The following is a 7,929-nucleotide window of genomic DNA, read 5'->3' on the forward strand; positions in this document are numbered from 1 at the left end:
CTCTCAAAACCACTACAAATAAATACAATGAATGAACAAAGAAGCTAAGCAGGAAGGAAATAAAAACCTAAAATTTACTATAAAAGAGTATGACTGACGTGTGTAGCTCAGACTAGCTAGCACTACAATCAATTTCAAAGGTAGTCAGAGAAGCCAGGCAGTGGTGGCGCACGCCTGTAATCCCAGCACTCGGGAGACAGAAAGAGGTGGGTCTCTGTGAGTTCGAGGCCAGCCTAGTCTACAGAGTGAATTCTAGGACAGCCAGGACTGTTTCACAGAGAAATCGTATCTTGGGGGGAAAAAAAGAAAAAGGTAGTCAGAGGACAACTTGTAGGAGTCAGTTCTCTCCACCATGTGGGTCTCAGGCAAAGTCAGGTTTTCAGGCTAGGTGGCCTTTACCTGCTTAGTCATCTCCTCAACCCTATGGTTGTTCCCATTTTATTTCTTCTCTCACTGATGGTATTGGGTTGTTTCTGAGTTTAGCTAGCAATGTGAACAATACTGCTATAAATGTTTGTATACATGTCTCCTGTTGTACACACCGATGGGAAGTGAACCGAGGCTTCAAAGATATGTGCATTTAACCTCAGGAGACAGTGTCCAACTAAGCTGTCAGATTTTTAACAACTTACACTCCTTTCCTTAGCATCTAAGGGAAAAAAAAATCCTTTTAGGGGCTGGGAAGGAAGTATAATTGGTAGAGTGTTTGCCTAACATGCAGGAACACTGAGTTCCTAGCATAAGGAACTGTACACCAGAAAAACTAGGCATTGTGGGACATAAAATAATCCCAGCATTCAGGAGATACAGACAGAGTTCAGGGTCACCCTCAGCCAAATAGCAAATTCAAGGCGAGACTGAGATATGTGAAAAGAAATGTATTTCTGTAGATAGAATGAATAAGAAAAAACTCAGAATGATCCTAATTTACTTTTTCCAAGTTACTAGACAGGACAATTGTACCTTTGTCAACATGACACACAAATATATCACTTACTAAGGTCTTTCTTGATCATCCCCCAAGATCTCATATTAATATCAGCATCACAATCTAAAATATTCCAACTTTTAAAAGTCCACAGTTGGCTGGGTACACCTTTAATCTCAGCACTCAGAAGCTAGAGGCAGACAAGTCTACAGAGTGAGTTCTAGGACAGCCAAAGCTGCATAGAGAAACCCTGTCTCAGGAATAAAAAATTAAAAAAGTTCTGTAGTCTTTAAGAGTTCAGTCTCTTTAAAACATCCAAAGTGTCTTTCAACATTCAAAACTTCTCTGTGATGAACATTTCTTCCTGTATCTTTTCTCGTAAAATACCAATTTTTGTGGTTCATCTACTGTCACCTTAAATCTGTGTGCATTTTTCATGGATCTGTAGTCTTTTGTTTTGTTTTGAGATGTCTGTTTGCTTCACTATGTTGTCCAGTTGGTCCTAAACTCCTGCGCTCAAGTGATTCTCCTTCTAGGGCAAAGGAACAAGTCACCACTCCAAGCTCTGTATGATTTTTCCACCGGGATTTTGTTTGGTGTTTTTGAGACAAGGTCTCAATGTGTAGCACAGGCTGGCCTCAAATTTGAGATTCTCTTGCCTCTGCCTCCCAAACACAATGTGATTACAGGTGTGTACCACCATGCCCAGCTTTTTGTTGTTGTTGTTCTTGACAATCTTTTTCACTTGAATATCCTCTCCCATTTTTCACTGTCATTTTTACTTTACTTAGGGGTCTTTTGAATAATAAAAGCTCTTAATTTTATTCATTTATTTATTTGATTTTGTTTTGTTTTGTTTTGTTTTGAGTGTCTTTGTTTTGTGATGGTCTCATATAGCCCAGGTTGGCCTGGAACTCACTATGTGGCTAAAGCTGGCCCTCAACTTCTGATCCTACTCTATCTCTCTAGGGCTGGGCCACCATACCTAGCTCAGATTACAACCCTTTATTCCTTGCTAACAATTCCACCAAGTACAGCAAAAAGCTCTGAATTTTAAAAGTGTAGTTTATCACTCTTCTTCACAGAGAACACTTTTGTGTCTAAACAAACTTTTTTTTACTCACAGATTTGAAACTTAAGTAGAGTGTGGTAATGCATGCACTCAAGAAACAGAGGCATGGGGATCACTGCAAATTCAATTAAGGCCAGTCTGGTCTACACAGCAAGTTCAAGGCCAGCCAGGAATCCATAGTGAGACTCTGTCTCTATAAAGTGAGGAAAAAGATCTGAAATCTATTTGCCAATATTTACTATAAGAACTTGTGATTTTTCTCTAATATGGAGCTCTACTGGCAATTTTCTCATTTTCTTCCTTTTTACTTTTGATATTTCTTTTGAAGTCAAGAATATTTAAATTAATTTTTAATTGTTTCCCCTAAATACAAATATAGACCACCCAAGCTGCATGTCCTCAAGTGGTCTGTATCAACCACTTACTATAAATAATAGAAAACTGGACACAAAACAGGAAACAACTCTTTTCCAGTCACGGGACAGCAGGCAGCTAGGACCTGTGATCCCTAAGAAAAGGGAAAAAGTAAGATGAGCACTATAGCTCCTTGGCTCTCTGCCTGGGTAACTTCTAAAGCAAAACTCAAGGAGGCTACAAGAACCAAGTGTACCGAGTGCACAGAGGCTGAAGGAGCTGGATCTGTGGGGCTAAGCGTACACAAGGGTGCTAAAAACAAGCAGGCTCCAGAAACCCCCACCAGGTCACCTTAACTTCTGACTGAACAGCAATCCAAGGAAAGAACTCTCACCTAGGGGAGTTGTAAATGAACGACTCTCAGAGTTCACACTGGGTTTAGAACAATTCAACTTTCCTCCAACCAGAAAAACTAAACAGAACTCCCTGAATTTCTTAGAGTTTAAAAAAAAGCTCAAAAGGCCTGCTCTAGGAAGGAGACTAGATTAGTTCTAGACTATGAGCTATTCTAGCTAGGGATATATATATATATATATATATATATATATATATATATATATATATATATATATATATATATATATCATTCATACAGCTTGTCCAGCATACTCAACATTAACTTTATGAATTACTATGTTTTTTTAAAAGCTATACAATGCCAGGTATGTTGGTGCATGATTTTAATCCCAGCATTTTGGAGGCAGAGGCAGGCAGGTCTCTGTGAGTTTGAGAGCAGCTTGGCTTACATAGTGAGTTCCAGAACAGCCAGAGCTTTATAATAATACCCTGTCTAATAGACACCACCGCCGCCACCTCCTACAGGCCAGTAGACTAAAATTTCTACTTTTAAAAAGAATCTAGCCTAGTATTGGTGGTACATGCCTTTAATCCTAGTACTTGGAAGGCAAGTGGATCTCTGCGTTCAAGGCCAGCCTGGTCTATAGAGTGAGCTCCAAGACAGCCAGTACTACACAACACAGTGAAACCTTGTCTTGGGGGTGCAGTAGAGTGGGAATCTAACACAATCTAGTGTCTAATAGCATTAAGTTCAGCATCTAATACCCAACAAAAAATGTAACAGACATATAAAGAAGCATGAAAATTTTACAGACAGCCGGAAGAAAGGCCAAACAGTAGGAAGAGCCTCAGGGGAGACAGAGACGAGAATTTAGTAGGGGACTGTGGTACATCTGGCTTTGGCTTCTCTTTGGGATTTAGGAAGCTCTATGAAAACTTTCACTACCTGAGGTAGAAGAGCACTGAGGTCTGAGAGACCAAAGCAAAGGCTGAAAATGAGCATAGAAAAGAAACCGGTTGGCAGAGGGATACTGGAAACACTGCAGAGTCTGAAGGTGGAGTTTAAGATATCAATCAGACACGTGATGCATTAAGTCTCCAGAAAGCCAGACAGTGTGGCATAAAAACTATCCTTTGTGTAGTAACCCCAGGAAGGTATTAAACTCTCTGCTCCAGCCTGCTTCCCCTTCTTCCAAAGTGTGCCATCTCTAAATAAACTGTCTCTGCCTCTACTAGTATCCACATCTCTGTCCAATTCCTCATCCCACCAAACAAGAGCGTGGAACCTCTCTAGAGATGCCTACTGAATCCAGACATATCACACTAGCATAATACACTCCACTGGCTTGCAAGCCTCTTCCATGGGCCTCTACTGTGCTCACAATAAAAACCCGGTACACTGCAGGAAACTAAAGACAGTTTCACCTGGTGGCCCAAGCATACAGGAGGTGATTTAGCAATGGTTGGATCAAACACAATGTCCACCCACTACCCAGCTCCTTGTCTTCTACTAAAAAAGATCACAGTAAAACCCTGTGATGCAGAGGACACAGGCAAAGACTTTGAAAGAGTAAAAGCAAGTCACTCCATATTCCTAGGAGTGAAGGGACACCAGCTCACATTCCTACCATGACATTCATAACAAGAGATCTGATTCAAGAGAAACACAGCAGAGTTAGTTTGACTTCAGTAAGAAAAGGCAGAAGAAAAAAAAACCCAGAGACAAAGACTAACCTAAAACAACAGCTAGACCAAACAACAGCTGCCTCTATCATGCATCTAGCCCACAAGAAGGCAAGAATAGTCGACCATAGTCTACCATGACAGAGACCAGGTGAACGGGGTCGGGGGAGACGATGGTTCAGTGGGTAAAAACACTTGCAAAAAGCCTAACAGCCTGAGTTATTGCCTCAACATCCACATGGTGGAAACTCTGAGATATCCTCTGACCTCCACACACACCCACAGTAAATAAGTAAGCAAATAAATAAATAAACAGTTACAGCAAAAGGGGGAGGAGCTTGTCTGTTGTACAGACACTCGGGGTAACTGAAAGCTCGGGAGATGGGAGGCTTGTCTGTTGTACAGGTATTCAGGGGTAAGTGGAAGCTCGGGAGGTGGGGGGCTTGTCTGTTGTACAGGTATTCGGAGTAACTGAAAGCTTGGGAGGTGGGGGGGCTTGTCTGTTTACAGGTATTCAGGGGTAACTGGAAGCTTGGGAGGTGGGGGGCTTGTCTGTTGTACAGGTATTCAGGGGTAAGTGGAAGCTCGGGAGGTGGGGGGCTTGTCTGTTGTACAGGTATTCGGGGTAACTGGAAGCTTGGGAGGTGGGGGGCTTGTCTGTTTACAGGTATTCAGGGGTAACTGGAAGCTTGGGACATGGAAGAACACTGAGAACTCCTGAGCTCCTGCCCCAGCTGCCAAACACAGGGCACAGCAGCTACTCAAGAGAAGCTACAGCCACAGTCAATAAGGTAAGGATAGTTCCCACAAGACCCAAACCCACTTTACTACTTACTCAGCTCCTTAACAGAAAAGACCCAGCCACTTCCAGGTTCAAATATTGATTCCAGTACTTAGAGTTTTCCCACACATGAGACTTTGAAGTCAAATACTCAAAAACAACAAAGCTGAGTACCCCTTCCCAAAACTTATGAGAGGGAAGGGGGGTAGGAGGAGGGAGGAGGGAGGATCTGTGGATAGTATGTGGAGTAGAAAATTTCTTAATAAAGAAAAATGAAAGAAAAAATACTTATGAGAGATAATGCATCTACATGAGAACACAGATACTGTATGGTTTGAATAAGAATGTCCCCACAGGCTCAAATATTTAAATGCTTAGTCATCAGGGAGTGGCACTGTTTGAGAAGGACTAAGAGGTGTGGCCTAATTGGAGGAAGTGTGTCACTGGGGGGTGGGCTTTGAGATTTTTAAAAGCCCAAGCCAGGCCCAGTGGCTCTCTCTCTTCTTGTGGATCCAGATGCAGAACTCTCAAGTACTTCTCCAGCATCATGTCTGCCAGCATGACACCATGTAGACCAGGCTGGCCCAAAACGCAGATTCACCTGTTTCTGCCTCCCAAGTACTGGGGCTAAAGGTGTGACATCAATCAAAACTTTTGTTGCTTTTTTTTTTTTTTTTTCCCCTTTTTGAGACAAGGTCTCATACTATAACCCAGGCTGACCTGGAACTCCCTATGTGTTATTATGGGCTTGCAGAAACTGGTTCTCATGCTTTTTCAGACAGAAACTGAGGCTGTAGTTTAGTTCTAGTAGCTAGACAGTCTAGCCCAGTAAGTCTTTGGATCATTCCTTAGTATCACATAAATTGAGAATAGTGCTACACCCCTATAATCCCAGCATGCAAGAGCTTCAGGCAGGAGGATCAGGAGTCCAAGGTCATCCTTGGAGGCCAGCCTGGGATATGTAAAAGACTGTTGTTTTTAAACTTCAGACCCACAAAAGTTGAAGAGGATACATTGTCTATAATAGATTTGCATGCAAAAAATGTTAACTGAAGTTCTTTGGGCAGAGGGAAGGAATATGATATCAGATGAAAACTAGATTTATACAAAGTAATGAACCACATCAGAAATGGTATGAAATGGTATAAAGTTAAACAGATCTCTCTTTTTTTTTTTTTTTTTTTTTTTTTTTAAACTACTTTCAGTCCCTTTAAAAGTAATGGGAAGAGTCAGGCATAGTTCTGCAGGCCTTTAATCCCAGCACTCAAGAAGCAAAGGCAGGCAGATCTCTGTGAGTTCGAGGCCAACCTGCTTTACACAGTGAGTTCTAGGCCTGCCTCAAAAAAAAAAAAAAAATAACAGCAACAAAAAAAAAAAAAAAGTAATTGGGTTGGGGCCAGTGAGATGGCTCAGCAGATAAAAAGCGCCTGCTGAGCCAGCCTTACAACCTGAGTTTGATCCTCAAAGCCCGTGGTAAAAGGTAAGAATTAGCTCCAAAAGTTGTCTTCTGACCTCTACAAGCACACAGCAGTGTGAACATGCCCCCCATGTACACACACACTAATAATAATAATTAATAAAATAATTTTTTAAAGTAATAGGAGCCTGGTTCAGTGGCATACACCTACTTAGAACCAAGGTAGACAGGGCTACATAGTTTCAAAAGAATAAAAAAAATAATTCAGTTTAGGCTAGAGGTAGCTCAGTGATATTCCTCACTTGCACAGGCTCTGAGTTTGACCCCAGACACCTCCCCCAAAAGTTATTATTTAAAGCAAAGTTAACAATATAAAAGAATTTATAACATAAAGAATAAATAAGACCTAGAGAACAAATAAGTAAAATGGCAAAACCTAGTTATAGTAATAATTACACTAAGTTAATAATTTACATACTTTAAATAAAGACTAATATTGCCAGATTACATGAAAAATCAGTTATAAGCTATCTATAAGAAACACACTCTGGCTGGGCTGTGGTGGCACATGCCTTTAATCCCAGCACTCAGGAGACAGAGGCAGGAGGATCTCTCTGAGTTCTAGGCTAGACTGGTCTAAGAGAGAGTCCCAGGACAGGACAGCCAGTGCTACACAGAAAAACTATGTCTTTAAATATATATACATATATATATATATATATGTTAAAGGAGTCAGTCCATCAATAATAGCTTTTTATACATAAAGAAAAACCTATAAAACTCCAGATTCAGGTATTACATACTCCTTACTAATGTTCCTACTGAAGAAAACACACACACAAAAGAAACCCGAGGAATTCGAACGTGTTCTAGAAAGCTGGCAAACGGAGGAGAGCCAAAGCTCCAAGCAGAGATCTCTCTGCACAGGGCGCCCCACTTGCTTACCATCAACTTGACACAGCCAGTCATTTCAATAAAGAGAATCTCAACTGAGAAAATGATTACCCTAGAGTGGCCCCTAGGCAAGCCTGTGGGAATATTTCTCTTTTTAAATGATTTCTTTCTTTTTATTTTATCTGCATTGGTGTTATCCTTATATAGAATGTCTGTGGAAAGGTGTCAAATCCCCCGGAACTGAGATGGTTGTGAGCTGCCATGTAGATGCTAGAAATTGAACCCAGGTCCCACTGAGCCATCTCTCCAGCCCTGGGCAGGTAGCCCTGAGTTGTATAAGAAAGTAGGCTGAGTAAGCCATGTGGGGCAAGCCAGCAAAGAAGTTCCTCCATGGCCTCTGTTTCAGTTCCTGCCTCTAAGTTCCTGACCTGATTTCCCTGGGT

At 41.4% G+C, this 7,929-nt stretch overlaps 1 protein-coding gene across 2 annotated transcripts in view; it reads right to left on the bottom strand.

Annotated features, from left to right (window-relative positions):
* The window catches only part of Snx27 (sorting nexin 27), an 87,283-nt gene that overhangs the window by 38,261 nt on the left and 41,093 nt on the right, over positions 1 to 7,929 (bottom strand). The gene's annotated exons all lie outside the window — the stretch shown is intronic.

Source organism: Peromyscus eremicus, chromosome 6, assembly GCF_949786415.1.
Source record: "Peromyscus eremicus chromosome 6, PerEre_H2_v1, whole genome shotgun sequence".
NCBI classification, from domain to species: Eukaryota; Metazoa; Chordata; class Mammalia; order Rodentia; family Cricetidae; genus Peromyscus; species Peromyscus eremicus.